We start from the raw sequence: 27,319 nt of genomic DNA on the forward strand, positions 1-27,319 counted from the left end.
GGTGCCCACCGGGGCTGCAGTCATCTGAAGGCTTGACTAGAACTGGACTTTACACTTCCGCAACGGTGCATTCCCGTGGCTGGTGGCTGGTGCATCAGTGCTGGCTCTTGGCAGGAGGCCTTTGCTCCTCTCACAGACCTCTCCTCGGAGCTGCTTCAGACAAGGCATCTGGCTTTGACCAGGATGACTGAACTGGGAGAAAGACAGACAGAGACAAAGAGAGACAGAAAACCAGACAACAGCATTCATGTCTGCCATATCTGCTTACTAGAAGTGAATCACTACCTCTGGCCCACAATAAAAAAAGTGAAAGTAAGGTTCTACACTTTGAAGGGAGGAATTTTAAATAATTTGCAAACATTTTAAACTACCGCAAGGCAAATGGTTGTTCCTCAATTTACAGATGAAATAATTGAGACAACGTGTCCAAGAAAAAAGTTACTAAGTTGTATAAGTTATTCACTGGCATTCCTCCCCAACCCCCCATCTACATGACATTTTTGCTTTAAAAAAGATTATAAAAGTGGTATCACCGTTGATTTCTTGTGTGTGTGTGTGTGTGTGTGTGTGTGTGTGTGTGTATGCCCTCTAGTAAACATTTGAAGACCCTATTGTCTAGAATTGTTTGTTGCAGTCGTGTTTTCAGAGTAGACATTTGTATGCAATTCATCTGATAAGGGAAGTGTATTTCTCCCTGGAATTAGTATATGTGGAAAACATCATCAATCACAGTCATCACAAAGCAATTAAGTACCTAACTGTGCATGGCGCTGAGCTTGCTGCTGAAACAGAAAACTTCGTAGGCCTGCTTCCTACCCTCTTGGGGCTTAGAATCCAAGAACTGAGTAGAAGATTGAAGAATGGTAAAGAGAACAAGGACCTGAGGCATAAGCAAATTCTTCTGAAATATGGTTGCAATGGCAGAGGGTGGAGGATTGATTCAGCGGAAAGAAAAAGAAAATGAAAGAAGAAGCTGAAATAGCATCAGACTAATAGCAAAGGGAGAAATGCATAAGAAGGGTAAAATACTGAATTAAAATGACCTGGATTTTTTTTTTTTTTTTAAGTATAAAGATAACTGGAAAAAGGTACCATGTTATTCTTGGGACTCAACTTTCACTGAGTCTTACCTGAAGTTTTTTCTCTTGAAAGCAGACTTTCTGTCATTTTAGTCCCCCTTCCATGTCAATGATGGCTTTTAATTCCTCATTTCAGTCACTAGCCCTCAGTGAAATTATTGCCTAAGTGTCCACCGAATAGAATCTCTGACTAACCCTCAGTGAAATTATTGCCTAAGTGTCCACCGAATAGAATCTCTGAGATCTGAGGTTTATGGCTATTGTTTTCATGCAGAAAGGGGGAGGATGCTTCTCCTTTTCATATGCATTTGTAAGTATTTTCAGTCAATCATGCATTAATAATCCAACTGGGAAGGTATGATTCAGACACAATAGCCCTTCTGCTGCAAGAGTCTACCGTAAAATTGATCAGCTGGCCAAGTTGTGCTTTTTTTTTTTTTTTTAATTAGATTTTGCTTTCTTTCCGGGAAGAAGAAAGACAAAAAAAAAAAAAAAAAAGTCCCCAAACCAGCAGCAGCAGGTGCTGCCAAAATGGTATTTTTCTTATCTGTGTTGATTTCAAGGGGAGAGCAAAAGAATGTGTAATTGCTTCTCTCTTAGGCTGCAGGATGGCGCCCGTCTCTCTGGCATTATCCACTTATTTGATCTAGGTAAGGAAAGAAGCAAAAATAAATTAAAAATGCATTTCCCAAAGGTTCCAAGGATGTTATTCACCAATCTCCCTTCCACCAATCTCTGCCAACTGTGTGTAAATATACATTTAGGGGAAACCTAGACAAAGGTCAAAATCTCCGCTAGATATTCTTCCCCCTCTATTCACTTACCTTTTTAAATACATAAAGACAGATCTCAGAATAGCAAAGAAATTAAGTAACAGCCATGGTAGCACAGCAATTTCTTTTGAATGTGATAATTTGAGGAGGTTCATTGATTTAGGCCACAGACGTCAAAATTCAAGTTTCTAAAAAGAAGCAAAAAAAAAAACAAAACCCACTTTTAAATAGTAAGTGATTTGTTTATTTGAAGAGTTGTATTACAGAACGATTGGATGGAGGAAGAGGTTTCCCAACCCAGGAGAGAGACAGATGGGAAGATGCTTCTGTCCTCATGTTGGCCCTGGACAGAAGGCAGCCTTCTGGCCCTGCTGTCACTTTCTGTCTGTTCAGGCTTCTTTGTGCTGGCCCCCCATGGATTGGATTCTGACTCATATCAAAGATTCCCTCTCTTGATTCTGCTTTTATCCCTGGCTTTATCTTTTTTTCCTTTTCCACTTTCCATAGAATCCCAGAATCCAGAGGAAGCTCAGTGCCAACTCTCCTATTATCTTAAACTTTTTCAGTTGTGACACTGACCCATATTTTAAAATTTCCAGTAGTCATCGATGTTTCTCAAATCTAGCAGTAAGAATGCTCTTCCAAATCTCTCACCTAAATTCCTTCTAGTATAATAAAATCAATTGCTTTTTGCTGCTTTCTCTTTAGCTGCTTACCATCAGCCTTTAATCTCCAGTATAATTAATAAAGTCTGCTTGGTGGGGTTTTTTTTTTTTTTCATAGCCTCTATTTTTGAGTCCTTCACATGTATTCTTATTACTCAATTTGAACTGCTTTTTTGTTTTGCTACACTGTCAGTGAGTTTACCTTTTTCTGCCCTTCATTTCTGCCTATTCATTATTTAAAACCCAGCTCAAACATCCCTTTTTCTTTGAAGTCAGTGACTCACCCCTTTAGAAACTTAGGTTCATTGAACTTGTAAGCACCATCACACTTTCTACATACTTTTAAAATGTGTGTGTGTGTGTGTGTGTGTGTGAACATAACTTTCTGATTCATTACACAATAAATTGCTCAAGTGCAGAGAGGTGTGCTATTTCTGTGTGTCTTCAGGTGCAATACTGGCAGAGAATAGATGTTCCAGGCATGTATACTGAATGAGTGAGTAAATGAAAGAATGGATGCTGCTGGTGTCAACATGGTGTGTACTTAGAGGTTTTGATCACTGCAGGGCCAGAATGATACTCCTCTTCTTACACTAGAACTGTTCAATGTTCCACACTAATTTAATGTCTAATACAATATATATAATATATAATGCCCTGTATAACATAAGGGCAGCCATCTTGCCTGGAAGTGTGTTTCCTTACTTGGAGTCTTTTAGCTTCAGATAGCCTAGCACATTCACCATATGCACTTTGTTATCATACCAACTCTGGGTGGAGGACAGATGATGCATATGTGAAAAGTTTGAGGGAACACAGTCTATAAGACCGCTCTCACTTCTGACACCAATTGCAAGTTTAAGAGCTTCCTAAAACGACTCTCAGATTTGATAATTTAGTAGAAGAACTCATAGAACTCACTGACAGCTGTTATACTCATCATTGTGGTTTATTATAGGGACAGGGTGCAGATTACAGTCAGGCAAGGGAAGAGGCACATGGGGCAGCCTCCAGCGATCCAAATGGGCAGTTTCCAGTTGCCCTCTCCCTGTGGCGTCACAGACGGCAATTAACTCCTTAACGTGTGACTGAATGCACTGAATATTGCCAACCACGGAAGCTCACCCTAGCCTTGGTGTCCAGAGTTTTGTTTTGTTTGAGAGTGGGGGGAAGGGAGCTCCATCATATAAGCATGCTTCACTGGCCACATGGCTGACTTCAGTCTCTAGATTCTCAGGAGGTAGAGCTGACGCTGTTTCACCCAAAGCCTCACTTTAAATCACATTGTGGCCGTGCCTTGCAGCCACACCATAAATCACAGTGTTAGACCCTCTGGCATGCCAGCCCTACCCTAGACAAAGACAATGCTCCTACCAGGCATGACAGTCCAAGGGCTTACAGATTACCTCCCAGAAGCTGAGGGCAAAGGCCAGACCTCTCCTTGGGCAAAGTTAAATTCTTTACTGAACAATATGCTTCACATTTTAGTTCATACCCCAAAGGTCTCACCCAATCCATCATTTCCAAAGAAGAGAAACAGGAAATCTGATCCTGCTTCCATAGCTTGAGATGATGGAAGAGGAAAGGCTTTTTGGACTTTTTAGTCAGGATGGGTATATTTATAAGGAACAAAATCCCCTGAATTCAGTTTCAGCCAAGTGTCTGTGTGCCTGTGGCACCCCTGGAGTGTGGGAATACATTTATTAACTTCTTCCCTCTCCTTTCCTCCTCTCTATGACAAAATTATTTTCATTAATAATCATTTAATAATTTAGTAACTCTCATTAGACTTTTTTTTGGTTCTTTAGTTTTAAAACAACTCACAATTAAAGTAGAAGAATACATTTCACTTTAAAAAATATTATTCAGGGACTTCCCTGATGGTCCAGTGGTAAAGAATCCGCCTTCCAACGCAGGGGACGTGGGTTCAATCCCTGGTCGGGGAACTAATATCCCACATGCTGCGGGACAACTAACCCCGCACGCAACAACTACTGAGCTTGCACGCCTCAACTAGAGAGCCCTTGTGCTGCAAACTGCAGAGCCCACACGCTCTGCACCCCTTGTGCCACAACTACAGAGCCCATGTGCCACAACTAGAGAGAGAAAGCCCACACGCCACAACTAGAGAGAAGCCTGCATGCCACAGTGAAGAGCCCTCGCCTCAACGAAAGATCTCGCATGCCTCAACGAAGATCCTGCCTGCAGCAACTAAGACCCAATGCAGCCAAAAATAAAAAAATAAAGAAAATAAAATTTAAAAAATGTTATTCAGATTCAATGGCAATATTTCATATAAGGCCTAAAATTTGAATTTACCAAAAAAATTACACAACACAGTTCTCTCCATTTCACTAAGTGGACAGAAATAAAACACAGTTGAAAATTCCAAGTGGTCACATAGAATGACCGAATTGAATAACTCAAGTCCTCTTTCTTTTGCCTTCACGATCACTGTGCTATTACTTATTATTTCAAAGGTATTGTTTAAACAAAAAGATAATGTAGTACCACAGGATTGGAGGCACAAACTGCACCTAAATTAAGTGCTAATGATTCTGGAACATTACAAACTTACTTTCCAAGTGAATGCATGTAGCTGAGTCCGTGGGTTTTGGGGACTGATTGTATAATTGGGAATTCTCCAACTATCTTCCATGTAGAATACAACGGTTATTAAATACTAAGCAATAAAATGTGTTGATTTGAAGCTTACATATATAATATTAAACTCAACTATGTCTGCAGCAATTGTTTAGAACTTTGACCAACACAAGTTTTGTTGTTTGGTTTGTTTTTGTGGGTAGAGTATTTCATCACTGACATTGTTTAGAATTGTAGAGGGGAAGCAGAATTAAATTTTCTATCTTTTTAAACGCTCAGTCATTTCTTCTCCGTAGCACAAAAGATTATGGCTTTTTCCCGTAACTCAGCATCTTTGTTAGCTGTGGAACTCAGTCTACTATCCTTTCTATTGCCTAGGGTGGGATATATTCTGAGCAGGGGTCAGGATTGCTCCTCCTACTCATGATTGCTCCTCAGGTGTTGCTGCAGAACATTTGCTGGTGCTATTTACAGCCTAATTAAATGGAAGATTATTAGAAATGGGAAGGTGGCTATAAATAGCCTGGTCCATTTTATCTGTTTCTTCAGTGTGTGGGAAGAGCATCACTGAGCTTCTTTCTCTCTTGAAGTTCAGTTAACTCAGGATGTGTTCTGCTTTTGTTATTCTGCTTTGACTTTAAAAAAAAAAAATCTCCTGATGCTGATCAAAGTGGAAAAAAACAAAGAGGAATCACTCTCAGTCATTGCAGGATATGGACAGGAGGAAAGTAAAATAAAATGGAAGTGGGGAGGGGTGTGAGTGGTATAAGAAAAAAACAAATGTCGGCCTAATCCTTTCTGACAACTTTTTTTTTTCTGAAACTAAAATGTCTTATTTTCAGGTTTGTGGAAAATTGATTCACTTCATCCAGCCATAATATGATCAACCAATCTGTTCAGAGAGCCTGGGCTTGGGGTCAGAGCCTTCTCTCTCTGCTGTCTAGTTAGGACACCTTTTTGAGGGAGTGGGAATCCCCTATGGGCTTTTCTTTCTCTACTGTAGAGAGTACAGGAATCAGCTCAGCTCTAGAGGCAGTGTTGTGACCAAGTGAACTTGACCTTGACCAAATCACCTGGCCTTTGTAAATCCCTGATTTCTCAAATTAGGAAATACCTTTACATATGTGCCTCACATCTTGGCTCTTGTGATAAACTTCCCCACTGGTTCTCTGGCTCCCCTCTCTCTTCCCCTCCAGCTTCCCCTGAACAAGCTGCCAGACTCATCTGCTGAAGTTCAGCTTTGATCCCTTCTCTTCAAAAGCCTTCAGCATTTCTCAGTGACCTGTTGAAAATTTCCCAAGTTCCTTAACTTGCATCTAAGACAACCCATGATGCTCTTCTAACCCACATATCAACCCTAACTCCCTCCAGCTCTTGGCTCAAAAAGTTCTAGTCTAAGGGGTTTATAGGCATTGCCCAAACCCATAGGGTGTTTTAGTTATTGCTTCATTGTTTCTGTTCTTGTTTTTGTTTGTTTCTTTGTTTCTTCTTGTTTTCTTTTGTTGTTTTTTTGTTTGTTTCCTTGTTCTCCCACTTCATTGTATCTCAAAGCCAAAGTCAAATCATATTTCTCCCAGTTGGAAATTACTTTTTCCCTTACTTTAAATTCCTTAAAACTTAATGACTAAGCTTTTTATTTAGCACTTACAAATTGTCTGGTTAGTTCTTTATCTGTGTATGTGTTTTTCCTCACCAACTAATTTTAAGGCTCTTTAGAATTGTCATATCAGAGGGTTATAACTAAACCTGAACCTGTACTGTATTTTGTAGCCTATGAAAGATTTTTCTCAAATAGTCTCATTTGATTTCTAAAGCGTCCCTTTGAGGAGGTATGATACTATCCACACTTTCACAGGTAAAGTAATAGAAGCACAAGAGGGGTTAAATAATTTTCCCCAAATCACTAGGCTGGTAACTAATAGATTCAAATTTGAAAATGCTGGACTTCTGACTAGGCTTGGTTCTTTTCATAGCTCATGGCTGCTTTTATAATTTTCATGCCCACCATAATACCTGGCACTGGTTACAAATTAATAATACTTGTTAACTGAAGGAGTGAAAATGAGTAAAAGAATGAGTGAGTGAATGAATGAATGGCAACAGCACTATGTATGACGTTGATGACTTTAACAATTCAACAGAACTTCACTATGACGTTTTCAGAGCATCTGCCAGTGACCTGAGAAATGAAGCCACTTTGTTAGTGGTACTTGTCTTTCTCAAAAACCAATAATAAAAGTCAGGACAAGATAGTCTTAGGTATATTTACTTTAATAGCAAATACTAAGAACAAATTCCCAGTATTTAATGAATATTTTGCTTCTTCATTGCACTTCAAGCTACTACATAAAAGTCAAGTAAACTGCAAGCATATAGTCTAATGCAAAGAATGATCTCAACACAACAAACCTAGAGAGGGTAATTCCCCTCTAAATCCCCGAGTGGCTAAAAAGAAGACTACATAGGTAAATGTTGAAAGAGTGGGATAGGCGCTTCTCTGAGCTGCTGCTTTCTTATCTGAAAATAGAGAAAATAGTAATACCTGCCTCCCAAGGTACTGAGGATTGGTTTCGAGGATTGAGGTAGAGCCCTTAGAACAGTGTCTAGGCATAGGCATGTTATATAGCTTCTATTATCCCAACATTACTGGGGTGGGAAAGGTATTTTCCCTGCGTTTTGCAGGGAGCAGTCAGAGGTAAGCTTTTTTAGTGCATTTCACCTAGTTTTTTCTGGTATTCCTTTTGGCATTTGTTCTGAGCATGGCCCTCTTTATTCTAATAACTTTTTATAGTGTACGTAAGTTTTAAGGTTAAGAAAGGTATGCTTTGGCTGATGGAAGCAGAAATCAGCCTCTAGATAAACAACATCGTCTGCTGGAATAAACCACTGCTATTTGGGTACATACTTTCCCTCTCTTCCTCCTTTTCTATAAACTTAAGGTTACACTCAAGCCACTCCAGAGAATGACTGTGCAATCACTGTGGACAGTTCTTCCAAATCATTACGGGCTGTTCATGTTTGGAGAGAAGCAGCCCATGTTTCGGTGATAATGACTGTCAGATGAAGGGATTAAGCTGATGACACCTTTGGAGAACTGTACACTATAAGCAATGTCAGCTCCAACCCCGTGAAGTCATCATAAGCTTGCAATCCATTGCTTGAGAAAATAGATTTTGAAGTAGTAGAGTTTCTGGCCATTACTAGGTTATTATTTTTGCTGAACGTTTTAATTATTTTTTTGGCCTGGGTGACAAACAGTAAGTTCTGCAGAGAGCTTAATTGAAGCCATTTTCCATATGTAAATTGTTCTTTTTTTTTTTTTTTTTCTCCCTTCATCCTTTAGTGGGTTCAGCCAAGTAGAAATGTATAATGAATAAAAGCCATGGGCAGGGCCAACTGGGAAAAAATACATTTGAGGAGAGGGGCTTGTTGTGTCAATCTAAAAGTCAGATGGAATGTTCTAAGAGTATCCCAGAGATAGGGTGAGTGAGTCTGGTAACACAAACAAACAAAAAAATTAACCCTACTCCCCACAGATGGGAGATTACGTGCATGAGTCTATATGCATGTGGAATTTTGTTTCTTAACTGGAGAACCAGAGGGAAATAACTACATAGGTGATGAGAGGCAGGAATGAGAATGCAGGCAGGGGAGATGGCAGCAAGTTGACTCAAAACCTTCTGGGACTTGGGGCACAAACACTATAACTCTGAGACCTAGAGGACAGTGTTTGTTTTGTTTTGTTTTGTTTTGTTTTTTAACATCTTTATTGGAATATAATTGCTTTACAGTGGTGTGTTAGTTTCTGCTTTATAACATAGTGAATCAGTTATACATATACATATGTTCCCATATCTCTTCTCTCTTGCGTCTCCCTCCCACCCTCCCTATCCCACCCCTCTAGCTTCTCACAAAGCACCGAGCTGATCTCCCTGTGCTATGCGGTTGCAGTGCTTTATACAGATTTGGAGAACAGACTATTTTTCCCACCCAGCTAGGGACAGTAGTGTAGCTTCAGCACCCTAGGGGTTCAGCTGACCAGTTGAAGATACCTGCCTTGCTTGAGTAACAGCAGAAGAACGTATAGCAGCTCAAGATTCTCACTGAGGTTGTACACAACAGAAAGAGTGGGGAACTCCCCACATGAGCAAAGGTGTGAATGAACAGGAGGGATTGAATAGGAACCTATATGCTGCAAACGAGCAAGTAAAACTGCCTTCTGCAGCTTGCCAGACATACAGCACCGACTACGTATAATACCTTAACCTCCTCCAATGCTAAAATTTATTATCCCTACGATCATACTAATATCCCTGACTTGATTATCAAAAAACAACATAATTGGAATAAACGCTACATCCCATAGTTCTCTAGTTAGCCTCACAAGCCTGCTTCTTCTTAACCAGTTTAATGATAATAGCCTTAGTTTCTCATTAATACTCTTTTCCAACTCCCTATCTGCACCACTACTGATCTTGACAATATGACTCCTACCTCTGATATTAATAGCCAATCTCACCTGCTCGAAGAATCACTGACCCGAAAAAAACTATACATCACTATACTAATCATATTACAAACATTTTTAATCATAACATTTACCGCCACAGGACTAATTCTACTTTACATTATACTCGAGGCCACACTAATTCCTACACTTACCATCATCACTCGATGAGGTAACCAAACAGAACACCTCAATGCGGGACTCTATTTTCTATTTTACACACTAGTCGGATCCCTCCCACTGCTAGTGGCATTAGTGTATATCCAAAACACCACGGGCTCTCTGAATTTCCTAGTGCTTCAGTATTGAACCCAAGCATTACCCAACTCCTGATCCAACGTCTTTATATGACTAGCCTGCATAACAGCCTTTATGGTAAAAATACCCCTCTATGGCCTCCACCTTTGACTACCCAAAGCACACGTAGAAGCTCCCATCGCAGGCGCTATAGTCCTTGCAGCCATATTACTAAAACTCGAGGGCTACGGCATGCTACGAATTACAGCGATACTCAACTCCCTGACAGAATTCGTAACACACACTTTCCTTATGCTCTCCTTATGAGGGATAATTACAACCAGTTCAATCTGTCTATGCCAAACAGACCTAAAATCACTTATCACATACTCTTCCGTCAGCCACATAGCACTTGTTATTGCAGCTATTCTCAACCAGACTCCTTGAAGTTACATAGGAGCCACCGCTTTAATAATCGCCCATAGCCTCACATCATCTATATTATTCTGCCTAGCCTCAAACTACGAGTGATTCCATAGCCGGACTATAACTTTAGCCTGAGGCCTACAAACCCTCCTCCCGCTAATAGCCACTTGATGACTACTGGCAAGCCCGACAATGTCTGGGAAGCTAATATGTCAGTAATAGCTGAAGTAATAGCTGAAGTCAGGTGCAAATGCTCCATTTGCATTTGAAAATAAAACAGGCAAAGCAACCAAAGGTCTTTTTTTTTTTTTATTGGAGTATAATTGCTTTACAATGGTGTGTTAGTTTCTGCTTTATAACAAAGTGAATCAGTTATACATATACATATATCCCCTTATCTCCTCCCTCTTGCGTTTCCCTCCCTCCCACTCTCCCTATCCCACCCCTCTAGGTGGTCACAAAGCACCGAGCTGATCTCCCTGTGCTATGCGGCTGCTTCCCACTAGCTATCTATTTTACATTTGGTAGTGTACATATGTCAATGCTACTCTCTCACGTCGTCCCAGCTTACCTTTCCCCCTCCCCGTGTCCTCAAGTCCATTCTCTACATCTGCGTCTTTATTCCTGTCCTACCCCTAGGTTCTTCAGAACCATTTTTTTTTCTTTTAGATTCCGTATATATGTGTTAGCATATCGTATTTGTTTTTCTCTTTCTGACTTACTTCACTCTGTATGACAGTCTCTAGGTCCATCCACCTCACTGCAAATAACTCAATTTCATTTCTTTTATGGCCATTGTATATATATGCCCCATCTTCCTTATCCATTCGTCTATCGATGGACACTTATGTTGCTTCCATGTCCTGGCTATTGTAAATAGTGCTACAATGAACATTGTGGTACATGACTCTTTTTGAATTATGGTTTTCTCAGGGTATATGCCCAGTAGTGGGATTGCTGGGTCTTATGGTAGTTCTATTTTCAGTTTTTTAAGGAACCTCCATACTGTTCTCCCCAGTGGCTGTATCAATTTACATTCCCACCAACAGTGCAAGAGGGTTCCCTTTTCTCCACACCCTCTCCAGCATTTATTGTTTGTAGATTTTTTGATGATGGCCATTCTGACTGGTGTGAAGTGATATCTCATTGTAGTTTTGATGTGCATTTCTCTAATGATTAGTGATGTTGAGCATCCTTTCATGTGTTTGTTGGCAATCTGTATATCTTCTTTGGAGAAATGTCTCTTTAGGTCTTCTGCCCATTTTTGGATTGGATTGTTTGTTTTTTTGATATTGAGCTGCATAAGCTGCTTGTATATTTTGGAGATTAATCCTTTGTCAGTTGCTTCATTTGCAAATATTTTCTCCCATTCTCAGGGTTGTCTTTTTGTCTTGTTTATGGTTTCCTTTGCTGTGCAAAAGCTTTTAAGTTTCATTAGGTCCCATTTGTTTATTTTTGTGTTTATTTCCATTTCTCTAGGAGGTGGGTCAAAAGGGATCTTCCTGTGATTTTTGTGATAGAGTGTTCTGTCCATGTTTTCCTCTAAGAGTTTGATAGTGTCTGGCCTTACATTTAGGTCTTTAATCCATTTTGAGTTTATTTTTGTGTATGGTGTTAGGGAGTGTTCTAATTTCATTCTTTTCCATGTAGCTGTCCAGTTTTCCCAGCACCACCTATTGAAGAGGCTGTCTTTTCTCCATTGTATATTCTTGCCTCCTTTATCAAAGATAAGGTGACCATATGAGCGTGGGTTTATCTCTGGGAAGGTCCTCCTTTCTATTCCAAATTAAGAGTAACTTTTAGGTGCTAGAGACAAGAGGACAGACGCAGCCCTCTAAGGGAACGGGCCGTTCATGTCTTGATAAATGTGCTGCATCTCTCCTATCAGTATAGCACGACAAATTACTGCTTTTGTGTTAAAAACCACTCGACAACATTGAGTTAATTTTACTTTAGTGATTTCAGACCCGTGACACCAGGATGAGTTTGGTCAAAGGAAGGAAACTGGTAGACTTATAACCAGAAAGACCCTCATCCTCACCTGGTGTGCCAGACCTCTGTGGGGAGTCACGGCCAAAACAGTAACGGGAAGGGCATAACACTTTCTGGAAGAATATGACACAGCCTGTAAAGATCTGGATGAAATCTGTGTGAGAACTTTGATAAAGACTGAATAAATCTTAAGCAACAAGGATTTACTGTAGAGTACCGGGAATTATACCCATTACCTTATAATAACCTATAATGGAATATAATTTGCAAAAATCCTGAATCACTATGCTGTACACCTGAAACAACACAATATTGTAAATCAACTGTACTTCAATTAAAAAAAAAAATCTTCAATAAAAAAAAAAATAACCCTTGCTGATCAAGCGGATAGGGACTGAATGGACGTATAATATTATTTTTAGTTTTAGGAAGGCACTTGCTAACACAACCTGGATATAGTGAGGAACTTTGGCATGCCTTTTCAGTAATATTCTCTTCAAGATGAGTTACGAATGGACAGCAAGCTGCTACTGCCTTATTAGTGTACACACACCACGGATTTCCCTACGTCTTAGCCATGCGTGCACATTGGTTTTGCAGCATGATGTGAAGGCCAAGCTTGTGGCTTAGCACATGGTGCTTCTTCAAATAGGCACAACTGCCTGCCTCTCTGCTTATCCAATCATAGCAACAGAGAACTTGACCTTTCATCTTTCTTTTCCCCAGGCCCTGGGAGATACATATGCCAAATACTTGGCATTCTTAGTAACAGGGTCAATCATAATTAGGATTCCAAATGAAAGTACATTGCCAGCTAGGACATGTCATGTTTTATATTGTTTGAGCAGATGTAATATAAGTTGAAAACAGCGAAAGAACAGAAATAAGTAAAGCTCACATTTTTCATGTGTAATAATCTTGTGGAGTTTTACTTTATCAGAATGTTGGATAAACTGAGTAAGCAAAATATGAAATATAAAGATTTATCTGAAACTCTATTTGTCTAAGTAATAGTTTTGCTTTTTTTTGTTTTTTTTGTTTGTTTTGAAATGTTCATTGTATGATGCTGGATGTGGTCAGATGGTGGGTAGGAGGTTTATTGGAAATCAGCTGTGGGAATAATATGGTATAGGCAGTCATTCCATGGACTCTACTACGTAATGAGTCTGGTTTGGCTTGGTTTTCAGTGGTAGTTAATATTTCACAGGTGAATGTAAAAATGTTTTCTACTCAAATTCATTCAAAGTCAATTAAAATACTTTAAAGAGGAAAAAAATGTTCTTGATAAAGAAACCATGCCATTTCAGACGTGGCACCCTATTGCCCTTACAATACTTAATGAATAAAAGCCATTATCCACTCACATATTAGAGCTTAGACTAAAAGAATTCCCCAGGACTCCATTTCCTCATTTATAAAGTGAGGGGGCATATTTTGATGATCTCCATAAAGTTAAATAATATGTTGAAGATCCTAGTAGTTGTTGGTAGAGCCTGGATTACAACTTAGTTCACTCATTTAAAAACAAACAAATTGGGACTTCCCTGGCAGTCCAGTGGTTAGGACTCCACGCTTGCACTGCAGGGGGCCAGGGTTGGATCTCTGGTTGGGAACTAAGATCCTGCAAGCCATGCAGTGCAGCCAAATAAATAAATACATATTTTTTTTAAAAAATAAACAAAACCCAAACTGATCTACTTTGTAGTGTACAATATTGGGGAGGGAAGTGGAATAGGAAAGGGTCTTTAAGACAAATCGTTGACCAACATGGAATTCTCTTTTTTAATCATAAAGCTCCACCCATTCCATTGTTCTTAGGTTTCCTCCCTTCCTTTTCATACTGCTCCTTCTCATGCCCTCTTAGCCTGTGGCTATGGTGTAGAGATGCCTCTAGAACACACCTTGATTGTAGGTTGAGGGCAGGATGCCAGCACATTTTTTTATTGTCATGACACTTGAAATTCTGTGGACATTAAAATCAAGTCTAACATAGCCTTTTTGTGTTCTTTGAGAGGAGGTATTGTTGACATCCTTTTTCATCCAAGATTTTTGTGACAATTTTATTCATTCCTACTTTCTTTTGTACCAACACTAGTGATTCATGTACATTCCTGTATTTTAGTTTTTTATCACTGATTAATTGGCATAAACAAATTATTAGCCTAACAATAGTAGTTGCAGGCTGTATTAATCTATTACTTCATTATCATCACTAGACCCAAGTGAACATGCTAGTAACTAAATATTAATAACTCCTACTCTTGTCAATAATTTTAGTCACACTGATTACTATTTTAGTGCTGTTCCCACCTCACCACAGTTGAGTCTTTTCTGCATTTTCCTCTCAGAACGGTTGTGCCAGACTTTTTCATTGGGAGCCAGTTTTAGAGCCTTTACTATCTCACAACAGAATATAGCAGCATTTCAGTGGCGACTTTCACAGAGCTTTATATCTTAAAATCAGCTTCGCTGCATGTAGAATGCTTTCTTTTGAATGAAAGGTGTTATGCAAACTTAAGTTATTGCTCTTTTTAAAAAATAAAGTGAGATAAATTGTGCTGTAAGATAATTTTGCCACTATAGTAAGTATCTTTTTCCTTGTCTTCTTGGAAAGCTTTTATTTCTATTTCAGTTTTTGCTATGAGATCTTTGTCTTTTTCACCACACGCTTACATCAAGGAAGCCCTTGGATCACCGCCATGATGTGTCTTTGCTGGACGCCACTTTCAAATGCTATCAACACCTCTCTTAATTACATGGTTTAAAAATCAGGCTAGCAATATATTAAAGTTAGACGGCAAATTTATTTAAAACAGATATGTAAACGTATATGCTTTCCAATACACATTCAACCATGCACACATAAAAGAGCCAAAGAGAGAGAGGGAGAGAGAAGTCTGTATATGTAAATGGAAGACCCAAGGTAGAAATACTCTGTGTGTGAGTATCCTATTTCTAAACTAAAATGTATCACAAATATGTATGTACAATACCTCCTTACATATATATATACTTGCTGCCTTTCCAAACACCAACAAAGCTTAGGGAGCAGGATTCAGTAGACTATTGATGGTAAGACCTAGTACTTGAATATGAAAAGGTCTTTAGTTTTAAATGTTCATCTGTTTTCATTTGTAGATATGTGACACTTTAAAAGGTGATATGAGTTTGAATTCTCCAAATTGTACTGTGTTTGTCTTCTCATGCTTATTGATAGTTTGCCCTTGAATTCTAGTTTCTTTTTGAGTAAGAAAATTCTTATATGATATATCTAGCTAGGTGACTTACCTCATAGTCATGCTCAAATATGATTATAGGCCATTTCAGATTCATCCCAGGAAAATGTTACCTGTCAAGATGTCAATTCTGAGCAATTTCTACATTTCACCCATTCTGTTATAGAAGTGGCTGTCATTTACAAGTAGCTTGTTCCTGAATTAGTGGTATCATAACATCATAAATGAAAATATTGTTTTGATTATATAAATGGCTATAATATGGATGTTTTAGAATTGCATATTTTGTCTTTCTCAATTGGTCCCAACTCAAATCTTCTTCCTTTTTGAGCCAAAGGATAGTTTTTCATGTCACTCGCCCCTCTAACTCCACCTGTGAGCTTTAAGTCCAGCTGTACCTATTTGTTTCTTACAGGGAGGTAGGTAGGATGTCTGCTATTTGAACTAAATTGTTTTTGTTGATGAGCCATGAGACAGATTAAATTCTGTCTCTTCAATTGTTCCCAAGGCTCTGTGGAACTTAGAGTAATAGAATTTTATTTGTGTCACTAACATTGACAGCTTTGATTCAGACCACAGAGAGCTGAGATGTTGATTAAGAAGTGTCATATTGGCCATGGGTTAAGTGTGTAACAAATGAACTGAGAGGCTCCATGTTTGTCCATCCATGAACCCATTGTTGACAAATGTACTTTGAATTTTAATTTCTTTACTTATCCAGTAATACCTTTCAAATATGTGGAGTTATCTCAGGGAAATTTTTATTTTTGGCCCAAGACTTATTCATTGTTAATTCCAGCATATTGTTCCTTTTAGAAATAAAATGGGAATATTCATAACAATGACTATTTAAGAGAGAATGGGCAACAGGATAACTAAGAAAAAGAATCAGGGCTTCCCTGGTGGCGCAGTGGTTGAGAATCTGCCTGCCAATGCAGGGGACACGGGTTCGAGCCCTGGTCTGGGAGGATCCCACATGCTGCTGAGCGGCTGGGCCCAGGAGCCACAATTACTGAGCCTGCGCTCCGCAACAGGAGAGGTCACGATAGTGAGAGGCCCGCGCACCGCGATGAGGAGTGGCCCCCACTTGCCGCAGCTGGGGAGAGCCCTCGCACAGAGACTAAGACCCAACACAGCCATAAATAAATAAATAAATAAAATTTAAAAAAAAAGAATCAAATAAGGAAGAGATAGATAGTAACTGAGAAGTAAGTATAAGTTATTCAGAATATATTTTATCAAAGATTGCTTTCCAGGTGGCTCTTTCTCTTGCGGCAGAAGACATTATTGAACAAAAAACAAGCCCGATGCAATTCAATTTAAATGTATCACTCTATTATTTTAATATATTTACTCAGGGTTAACAACTCATTAAGCACCAAATTGCTCACTCTTAATGAATCACTGATGCTAGAATCGAGCTGGCTTAAACTTTACTGTAAAAATAACAACAGTACCATTGCATAAGGATGTAATAAAAATTAAGTAAATGCTACTGAGTGCCTGTGGAGTGGAAACTAGATCTGCAACGTGAAACAGAAAATATATACATGTGGCTTGCAGAAACATGAGCAATAGATTTTACCCACAAAAACATGATAAGCCTATATTTGCTTTGCTGTTGTGGATTCTATAAAACATGAAGTCATATATATTTTATTTGCACATTCACCTTGTTTCTACAGTAAAAGATTTCTAGAATCTATTAAACAGAATATCAACAAGTAACTCAAATTCCCTAGACCCCACCAGCCTACAACTATTGTCAAGGTTATGAAGGCAGTAGTCAATGCTGGGTTGATTGTCAGAAATTAGCACTCTTAAAATGTTAGCCAGTTATTCCTGGGACATCCGTCAGGAGTATGTCATATGTACCCACAAACCAGTCAATCATTTTCAGACATCATATGGGACCCAAATTAGTCTTTGTTTCTTTCTCTACCACCTGACTGTCCATGAAGCATTGGCCTTAAATCTGATTGCATATGCCCCACTGTGAAAACCATTCATCAGGAGAGCCACCTATTTCCCTGGTGCAGGACCTTATCTCTTCCCAGACTTACAATCCCCTGGTTGTCAGAGCAATGCTGAGTTTCCCATAGAGATGAGATCAATGACCTTTCCCCCAGTTCTATACCATGAAATGTCACCTGGGCTAAGAAGTTGTGCTTATCCCTGAAATTTTGAATTTTAATTGTTCTTCCAGCTTTTTGCCTACAACCCATCTCTCAAGCCCTACTTTCTCCTCCAGCTTCTTAAGGTCTCTCAGGGCCTTAGCTCCAACAACAACTTTTTCCTTCTCTCCCATCGTAAAATAAAGTTCCTGTGAATATCAGTGGAGCAAACAGACACAGTGGTAGCTGGTGGAGGACAAAGAACATTGAGATTATATTTATACTAACAGCATTGGGCCCTGGCATTGCCAAACAAGAGCTTTGCTATAAATTTATTCACAGTGTCTATGGCTTTGGACAACATTTAGATGAAAAATATTTATGAAAATATATTCTATTTATGTTTCTGGTTATGAAACATGCTATTCATGTAAAAAGATATAAAATTTAAAGGAATTCACTTTTTCTTGTTTTTTCTTTTTTTTTCCCTATGGGAAGTTCACTCTTCAATTACTATGCGTTCAGTGAAATCACCATTTAGGAATCACTGTTATCACAGATTCACTCTGATTTGAGCCACAATCCTATATTTCAATAAGCAACCATGTTTTAGGACTTTAAAAATTGTTTAAAATATGCATAAAAGAATATTCCTTGTTCTACGTTGGTCCACACCTTAATCAATATTTTCACAGAACCACAATTGCCAGAAAAACACAAAGTGAAGCTTAAATTTTAAAAAACCTTTATAGAAGAATTACAAAAATAAGCCTCTTTAATAGATTTGAAATAGGTAGGTGATATGTTAGTCCAAATTTGAACATTAAAACTAGCTTATATACTATATTTGATGAAACTATAATTTGCAGGTTTCAATTCAATATGATTTATGTATTTCATATAAAGGAGTTTTTAAAATTTTTATTGGCATGGCTTCCTAGATTTCTAACTTAGTATTTGAAGGATTTAGTAATAATAGGGTTTCCATTTCTCTGTGGTGGGCATCCTCTAATGTATTTTTGCCCTTTCTTTCATAAAAGTGAACCCTTTTTGGTTCACAGTCATTTTAATGGTAGACCCAATTCCTTATATTGGGGTTTATTTTGATGTTTGGATAGAGCAATAGTTTGCTTTGGTTGGTCTTAACTTTTGTTTAGTTAAGTATAACTTACATACAGTGAAATGCTCAGCTCTTAAGTGTACTGTCCAATGCATTTTGACAAATGCATACAGTTGGGTACCCCACATGCCTAACAAGAAACAGAAATTTTTAATACCGTCTGAAAGTTCCCTCATGCCTGTCTCCAATCCTCTCCTCCTCATAAGCAACCACTGATCTGGTTTCTACCACCATAGTTTAGTTTACTTATTCTAGAATTTCTTAAAAAATAAAATCATACATTATGTCCCTTTTTTGTCCGGCTTCTTTTACTCAGCATACTGCTTTTGAGATCTGGTGGATTGCTTTTTAATAACATACATTCATACAAACTCTCATAGATTTGAACAAGTCAGAATTTCTTATGAAATTAGACATTATAATTTGCTACCTCCTGAGTGATGAAGATGAAACTATGTATTTCAGTGACTTTTGAGACTCTAAGATGGGTTTTTACCACTGAAATAAAATAATGTTTTTGATCTTCTCCAATTATTGCTATGAAATTTCAGTATTCTTTTATAAATTAAATAACCCATTTAGCCTAATTGTGACCTCAACCCAAAGACTAAGTCACAAAGACTTTTTCTTTGTAATATATGTTCATACTAGGTCTCCTGAATACTGATGAATTCCAACTTCTACTAATAGTAAGATCAACCTTCAGATTAGTGATGTACTTTCATCTTCCTTGTATATCTTTCATAAATAATTTGTAACATGATTTTCCAAGACCTTTACTGTCTCAAATACAGACAGTATGATTAAAATTATATAGTTTAGCCAAAATCCTAAAGAGCTATTTAACTTGAAGTATAAGTCAAGCAGAGATTTTATCATCTGTCAACAAACAATAATTTTTTCTCTAACTGGAAAAAGGAAGATGAGGCAAGAAGTGAAAGAATGCCTAGAAGAATAGCAGATAAAGTCAAAAAGTTTCCAGCTGTGGCTTTGATGAAAAATAATGACACATCTGATGTCATTTAGAATCTTATTTGAAAAATAAGTTATCATGTATGTTAACTTTCTGGTATTTTAAAGGTGAAAATACATAGTAATTGCTTATTTTCATCTCCTTATTTGATATTACACATCTGTCATAGTATCAAGTTATGTTTGCCCAGTGAGATTTATTAGACTGATGGCCCATATCTTAGCCCTTTTTCATATAGAATCCTTGAAAAAACTCTTGACTTCATTTTGAGATAACTCTCTCCCCCTCATTAATGATTGCTTTTAGTATCAATTCAGTAAATGAGAAGAAACTACTATTATAATCATTTATCTCCTTAAGAAAATAAAATTCTAGAATTTATAAAATGGGAGGATAAAAGCATTTCAGAAAATATTTGTATTATATATGTGTGTGTTAAACAACAGCATTTTAAAAATCAACTTAGGGAAAAACAAACCAAAAAAGCACCAAGAGATATATTGTTTTTCATTGATCCAGTGCCACTTCAGAATGAAACACAAATTTAATTATGGTAGCAGAGGTAATAACTTTGAATTTGATGAATCCTTATTTAACAAAGAGGCATTACAGTTTTTAGAAAATAAAATGTTAACCAATATGATATGCCTTCTTTAGTCTCTTCAGCACCACAGGCAATTGGGACAGCTCCACTGGCCTGAATAATAAAATGGTAATAACCTCAGTTAGAACAAATAATTATTTTAATGGTACAGATGCACTTAACTTTACAATAGATGCCCTCCTAAAGTGCTGTGTGTAAATCATTTTTTAAAAGTTGAATAATCATTTAAATGTTCTAGAGCAACTCACTGCTTAGAGAAACCCTTTGAAGTTTTCTTTTATGATGCAAAAACCAATACTGACCTATCTGTTTGGTAAATTAGGGTGTTTTCATACTAGTTTTGTTGAAAAGTGACACATTCACCTAAGTGTTAAAGTTTCTTTGAAAATAATGTCTAAGTATATATAATTTAGCTGTTATAGGATATAAATGTATTGATATTTTAGTGGTTCTCAGTCTAGAGGAGGTGGGAAAAGGGCTATCAGAATCATTGGGACTGGAGGTGTGTTTGAATTACACATCCTTCCCCTGCTCTGATAAAAACTAGTGCCATGGAGAGCCATTGATACTAATGACAATGTGTTGGCTACTTTAGATATTTGGGGATCAAGAAAAAAATGAAGAATTAAAATCTAGTGATACTACATCATTTATAGTAAATATTATATCCTTTTAAATTTAGATGGTCCCTAGAATAAGTTATAGTCAAGAGCAGTGCAAGTGCCATCTCAAGCCTAAGAAGAAATTCCAGCTCCTAGAGAATGGAAGACATGACGGGTTTTCTTTGCAGTTGATAATCTCTAAACATCAGTTTTTCATCACTGTGGTGCTTCAAGAAATTCTCTGATAGAATAGAGGGGTTTAGGTCTTCAGTGATGATGGCCCAAAAGTCTGTGGGAGACAAGCTTAAGAAAGATGGCTGAAAGGGAGAAAAATTCTGAGTCTCACTGTTGCCAGTTTACACAGCAAATAACAAGAGTAGCTGTGAGCTCACCTAAGTGCCTTGGGGCCTCCTTTAGGTGTAAGTTTGTGTTTATTTAACAAGGATGGTTTCTTCTAGACATATCTTTCCAAGACATGATGATTTTCATTCTTTTTATTTCTACATATTAGACAATTCCAAGACTACTTGTGTGTAGTTTGTTCAACACTTTAAACAGTTGTTTATTTCACACTCTTGACATAATTTATGCAGACTTTAATTAAAAATTAGTAGTTGTTTGTTAATGCTTGATTCTATGACAGTATTAAAAATACCTTCCAAAATAATTCAGTTGCAGGAGTCATTGATGGTATAAATGCCTTACATTAGCCAGCTTACATTTGCCAGTGCTACCCTGTCTCTATCCAACCAGCTGTACTTCTGTTCTCTAAGAAAATAAAATTGGAATAACAGACCACTTGCTTGTAATACCTACCTTGTTTTGTTCTTATTGTAGACAATCACCAAGAGATGAAAGACATGAAATAGTTATTTACAGTAAATGCCTTCCATTCTGTCTTCATTGGATACATGAGATTTAGCTTTCATTTTCATAGTTTAACTCTGGACGTCTTAGATGTAATATGGGAAAAGAAAAGCTTATACTAACTGTTCATCTCATACTATGCTCTTCAATATAATAGCCACTAGACATATGTAGCTATTGAGTAATTAAAAAAGGCTAGGATGAATGAGGACATTAGTTTTAAATTTTATTTAAGTATAATCAATTTAAATTTAAATTTAAAAACTGAAGCAGCATAAAATATTTTCCATTAAACACAACTTTATCATTCTGATAGGACTGTATTTTACATAAAGCTCTGAAAATTTATTATCTGAATTGCAATGTGCAGTATAAGTGTAAAATATATACCAGACTTCGAAGACTTAATATTAAAAAAAGATATAAACTATCTCATGAATAATTTATATTAATTAGATGTTGAAATGATAATATTTTAATAGATTGGGCTGCATAAAATATGTTATTAAAATTAATGTAACATATTTCTTTTTACTGTTTTTATAATTACATAGGTGGTTCACACTATATTTCTATTGGGCAGAGCTGATCTAGAACATTCTGAAATGTGTGGTAGTTATTCTTCTATGGTCTGTGAATTATGCGTTATGAGGAGAGGTGAGCTGATAGTTCAGAAAGGTGGTAAAGACTCAGCGTAACATAGTTGGAAAGATGTGTGTTTGAATCCTTGTTCTTCCAGTTACCTGCTGCATGACTTTGGGGAATTATTTTTCTAAATTTTAGCTTATTTCATCTAAAAGTGATACCTAATGGGAAATTTTGGATATCAAAATTAAGGAGAGTTAAAAGAAGTAAGAAATATGACAATACCTAGTATATAGCAGGTCCCCAAATGTGTTCTGAACCAAGACTCCCTAAGTTTTAAATTTCTATCTTTACTTAGTGATGATATGGAATTGTAATTGTTAAGATACGTACAGCAGTGAGTCTGACATACATACAGTACGAGTCTACCAGAATGATCCCCTCACTGGTGAAGGGAAGATCCCATTTCTCTACTATCTCAGTCCCTCTTTCTATATTCTGTGAAACCTTTCAATCCTTCCACTTGCCTTAGATTAAATTATTACTTAGATTAGATGACAGGATTGTCCCTGGTCATGAGAAGAAGAAAGACTACTTTAAGCTAGTACTAAGCCCTTAATGCACCATGATATTTGGGGACTTTTTTTCCCAGCATGGAAATTATTTTCCAGCCTTCTCTGATGTACTAGAAGTCCTTTACCAACATCAGCCCAGTGCAAGTTAACCTGTTATGAGATTTGTTTTGTGCTTTGGAAATGCCTGTCAGACAAGCTTTCAACATAGAGATGTGTGATTTACATTAGTTTGTGTAAGAAAATGTCACTCCAGGGACACATTTCTCTCTTTATTTCTTCTTATACTACCGAAAAAGCAAAGAGGGTCAGGTGGTTGTTTCTTAGTAAGTGAATAAATCATTTAGGATTCACAGGAAATATAAAATGCAGTGTTATCAGTGAAACCTTAGTTCTACCCTGCAGTGCTTTCTAATGTCCCATTTGTATTACCTTGTTGTCGTTGTTATTATTATCATTATTATTTATTTTCCAGTTTGGATACTTTTCCTGACCTCCAGTTTTTTAATCTATTTCCATAATTATTTAAAGACTTCTAACAACGGTGCCACAGTCATTTATACAAGTCCTCTCAATATCCCAGAATAGCATTCATTTGGGCCTTATCCTTGAACTAATTGGGAGAATCAAATTGCTCCGCTATTCTCTCTGAGCTTATCTTCCTTGACAACCATGTATATTGTGATTCCTCCAACTGTGAAGATCATTTCTCTTGTGAGGAAACATTTAAAAGTACCTGGTCCTACTTTCTCTGTGTCATCACACCTCTGTTTAAAGTAGTAGCCCTAAACCTTCTCTTTGCTTGCCCCGGACAGATCATAAATGCCACACTCCTAACCCAAAGCAGAGCAAACAAAATCTTATGCAGTGGGTTGTTATTGGCTTTCTGTGCCAAGATTTAGTTGATTCCAGTCTTCAATTTCCCTGACAATATTCATAAAAACAACAATAATCAATGTATACAGAGCTTATTCTGTTCCCAGCACTGTTCTGGACACTTGAACGATATTTACGCTGTTGACACTAGCAACAGTTGCTTTAGGTGGATATTATTATTAATAACCCCATTTTATTGATGTGGAAACTGAAACTCGCAGAAGTTAAGTGGCTTGTGTAAAGACATAAAACCAGAAGGTGGTTGAGCTGAGGTTTGAGGTGTGAATTCAGGCAGTCTGGCTCTAGGTCCATGGTCTTTTACTGTTTACACCATGCTGCAAGGTCTACTTATGGGATATGCATCCTTTAACGTTATTCCCTGCTTTTGTGAACCTTATTCTATCTTTTATATCCTTTTAAACTCTGAGCTCCTTAGAGATTTTCCAGTGTGGCTAGTAAAATTTCCTTAGGTCCTCTAAATAGTCTCTGAATGGCAGAGTGTTTTCTCACACACATAAAATGCACATGAGTACTTCACATGCACAGAGGTTGAGGTCAGAGCCTGAAGGAGAAAGTACCACAGCATAAGTAATGATGATAAAATTCAAAGGAAGATAAAACTTCAAATATTTTAAGGTCAAACACTAGAATCTGCAGAGACACTGCCCTGGTTAAGTGGCAAGGGAAAGGAAGTAGCATAAGGTGATTCAGCAGGGGAGAGATGTGAGGCCAACAGAGTTAAATCAGGGAAGCTGGGAGGTAGGTGCTGCAAATCTGGTTATGGAGGGGAAAACCTGAAGAGCGGAAGAGGGTGGGCTAGAGATTACCTGAGCGACTTTAAACACGAGGGGCACTTAGCACCCAGGCCTCAATGTCTATACCATTGTCCAATAAAAGGAACAAGGAGTCCTTGGAGAAATGGCTAATTCTGGGACTGGTCTTCTAGTGACCAAAAGTAAGAAAATGCAGATAGACAGAAAGAGAGGAAGGAAGGAAAGGAAGGGAGGAAGGAAGGAAACGAAGGGAGGAAGGAAGGCAGGAAAACCCAAACACAATGATAGGGATATGTCACAGGAGCCAACTGAAAGAGCTCCCAATGGTCAGAGGTGATTTGAACAACAAAAAAAAGTAGTATTGGATTATAACCCCAAATATAGAATAAATATCCATGACTCTATACTTATATCAATAAATTATTGAGTAAACAAATAAATAGGGGAGAACAGACATATCTCCCATGCAGAAGAATCTCAAATAAGTTATATAGATACCCCTCTCCAAGAAAGTAGAGTATAACTCCCTATTCCTTAAGTATGGATGGCACATAGTGATGTCTTTCCAAAGAGTATACTGTGGAAAAGGTAAAAAGTAATTTTTATTGAAGAAAACTGACAAACACTACCTTAGTCAAGGTCAATATCAGTAACGATAATCATATTGATAATATGTACCCTTAATATGATATGATGAAAATGGTACATTAGCACTGTGGTCTTTCTCCAAAAACCCATGACCACAATCTCATCATGAGAAAAACATCAGACAAATCCTGATTAAGGGACATTCTACAAAATGCCTGACCAGTATTCCTGAAAATTGTCAAAGTCATTAAACATAAAGAAAGTCTGTGAAACCAAGGAAAGTCTGTCACAACCAAGGCATAAGGAGGCATAAGTTTAATTTGATGCGCTAGATGGGATCTGAAACAGAAAAAGATTAGGTAAAAACTAAGAAAATCATATTAAAGTATGGCTTTTGATTAATAATAATGTATCAATATTGGTTCATTAATAGTGACGAATGTACTATATTAAGGTAATATGTTAAAAACGGGAAACTGGATATAAGATACATAAGAATTCTCTGCACTATCTCTGCAACTTTTCTGTAAATCTAAAACTATTCTTTGTTTTTTTTTTATTGTGGGTTTTTTTTTAATGTGTAATGATAAATGACAAGCTACAGTTCTCAGTGTTAACAATTTCTCTATAAAGCAACTGCTGTTTTTAGACTGAAGTATAGACATGTTGATAAATGTAAATGATGAGTAATAAGCTTGATTACCCCTAGTATTTGAAAATGTAATTATTAAAGCAATGCTAACATACCAGAAAGTCTGTTATATTTAATGTGTATAGATACAAATGAAAGTACCTGTAATAGTTAGTCAGTATTTGTTTATTGATGTAACAAATCTAATGCTGATAGATAAGTGGATTTTTAAAGTAAATAACTATTAATACAGCAGACCCCAATCCCACAATACCATTTTTGTGTAAAACTATTCTTAAATTCAAAGTTTATTTAAAAAAATCAGGGGCAGAGGCTCACTGTTGACAAGCCGATCCAGAAAGGCTCTAGGGGAAGTGACTCTGGTACTTTGTAGCATCATCATTGAAAGGGGTCATCAGAAGTTAAGATAACAGTGTCCTCTGACATATGATGTAACAAAATCAATATAAGGCTAACCTTTGACTATACAATTATCCATTCTTTCTCTATGGTCCATTGATTATCCACAAATTTCTGATTTCCTAGATAACCTGTAATCTCAAATTTCAAGAGAATAACTTTTTCATATAATCCTTCATACTACAGCAGGTGCATGTGAGTATTTGTGTACGTGAATGCATGCAGTGATAAGGGGACAATATTAATTAGAGAATAATAATAACTAAGGGGTGTAAAAAGACCTAAGGTTGGTGTGCAGGCTTTGCTGTACACACTCACATCTTGGCATTCCAGAGAAATTGCCACTCCTACTTTTTTCTTAAGGGGCGAAACACTAAATGCTTTAGAAACATGAACGAGGGAGAGTGCCCTTGAATATCCCTGTGGCATGGCCAGGCCATCCACCCACTTCTTCTGTTTTAGTCTCTGGGTCATACAGGGTTTCTCAGATACCTGTACTCTCTGAAGGGCATTGACTTCCAGGTTTTCAGGGAGCTCTTCTCAGCTGCAACAAATGTGATTGAGGTCTGTTTTCCTCTATGTACTTATCAGCCCTTTCTGCGACGGATCAGATTCTGCTTCTGTTCTTTGTTGCTGTTCCTTGGACTTCCATCCAAGGATTACCAAGCTGTCCTATGTCTGTGCTTTTTACCCTGCACTCTGATCCTCCCCCCAAAATAGAGCCTTCATACTCTTTCTCATTTGGGGTAAATAGCCTGAGTTTGCCACAGTTTCATTTGAACACTATCCTTGTTCATTCCCAAGGTGCAACACTCCTCCTATCTCAGTCCTGATCAAGTCCTTGTTTCTATTAGTTTCATTCTGACCCCTCTTTTACCAGAGGATTTACTGTTCGCTCCAGCATGTTATATAGCCAGTGTCCTGAGTTCACAGCTAAGAACAGATCTAGATACCTTATCATGATGATCTTCATTCTAAAGTCATCTTAGAGGTCACTTTCAGTTTATTTCATTAGCACAGAGGTAACAAACTCATATGGCTATAGGGGGCATATAAAATAAATGATCCAATTGAG

The 27,319-nt window shown here is 37.5% G+C and overlaps 1 protein-coding gene and 1 long non-coding RNA gene across 14 annotated transcripts in view; one reads left to right on the forward strand and one right to left on the reverse strand.

Moving 5' to 3' along the window:
* Positions 1 to 27,319, forward strand: part of NRXN3 (neurexin 3) — a 1,648,091-nt gene that overhangs the window by 1,365,219 nt on the left and 255,553 nt on the right. The gene's annotated exons all lie outside the window — the stretch shown is intronic.
* LOC130707629 (uncharacterized) overlaps positions 1,587 to 27,319 on the reverse strand; it is a 77,277-nt gene continuing 51,544 nt past the window's right edge. Inside the window, exons 2-3 of the long non-coding RNA XR_009007597.1 lie at positions 1,904 to 2,040; positions 1,587 to 1,725 (exon numbers count right to left, since the gene is read on the reverse strand). This is a non-coding gene — a long non-coding RNA (uncharacterized LOC130707629). The remainder of the gene's footprint in view (positions 1,726 to 1,903; positions 2,041 to 27,319) is intronic.

Source organism: Balaenoptera acutorostrata, chromosome 3 (genome assembly GCF_949987535.1).
Source record: "Balaenoptera acutorostrata chromosome 3, mBalAcu1.1, whole genome shotgun sequence".
In the NCBI taxonomy this organism is placed as follows: Eukaryota; Metazoa; Chordata; class Mammalia; order Artiodactyla; family Balaenopteridae; genus Balaenoptera; species Balaenoptera acutorostrata.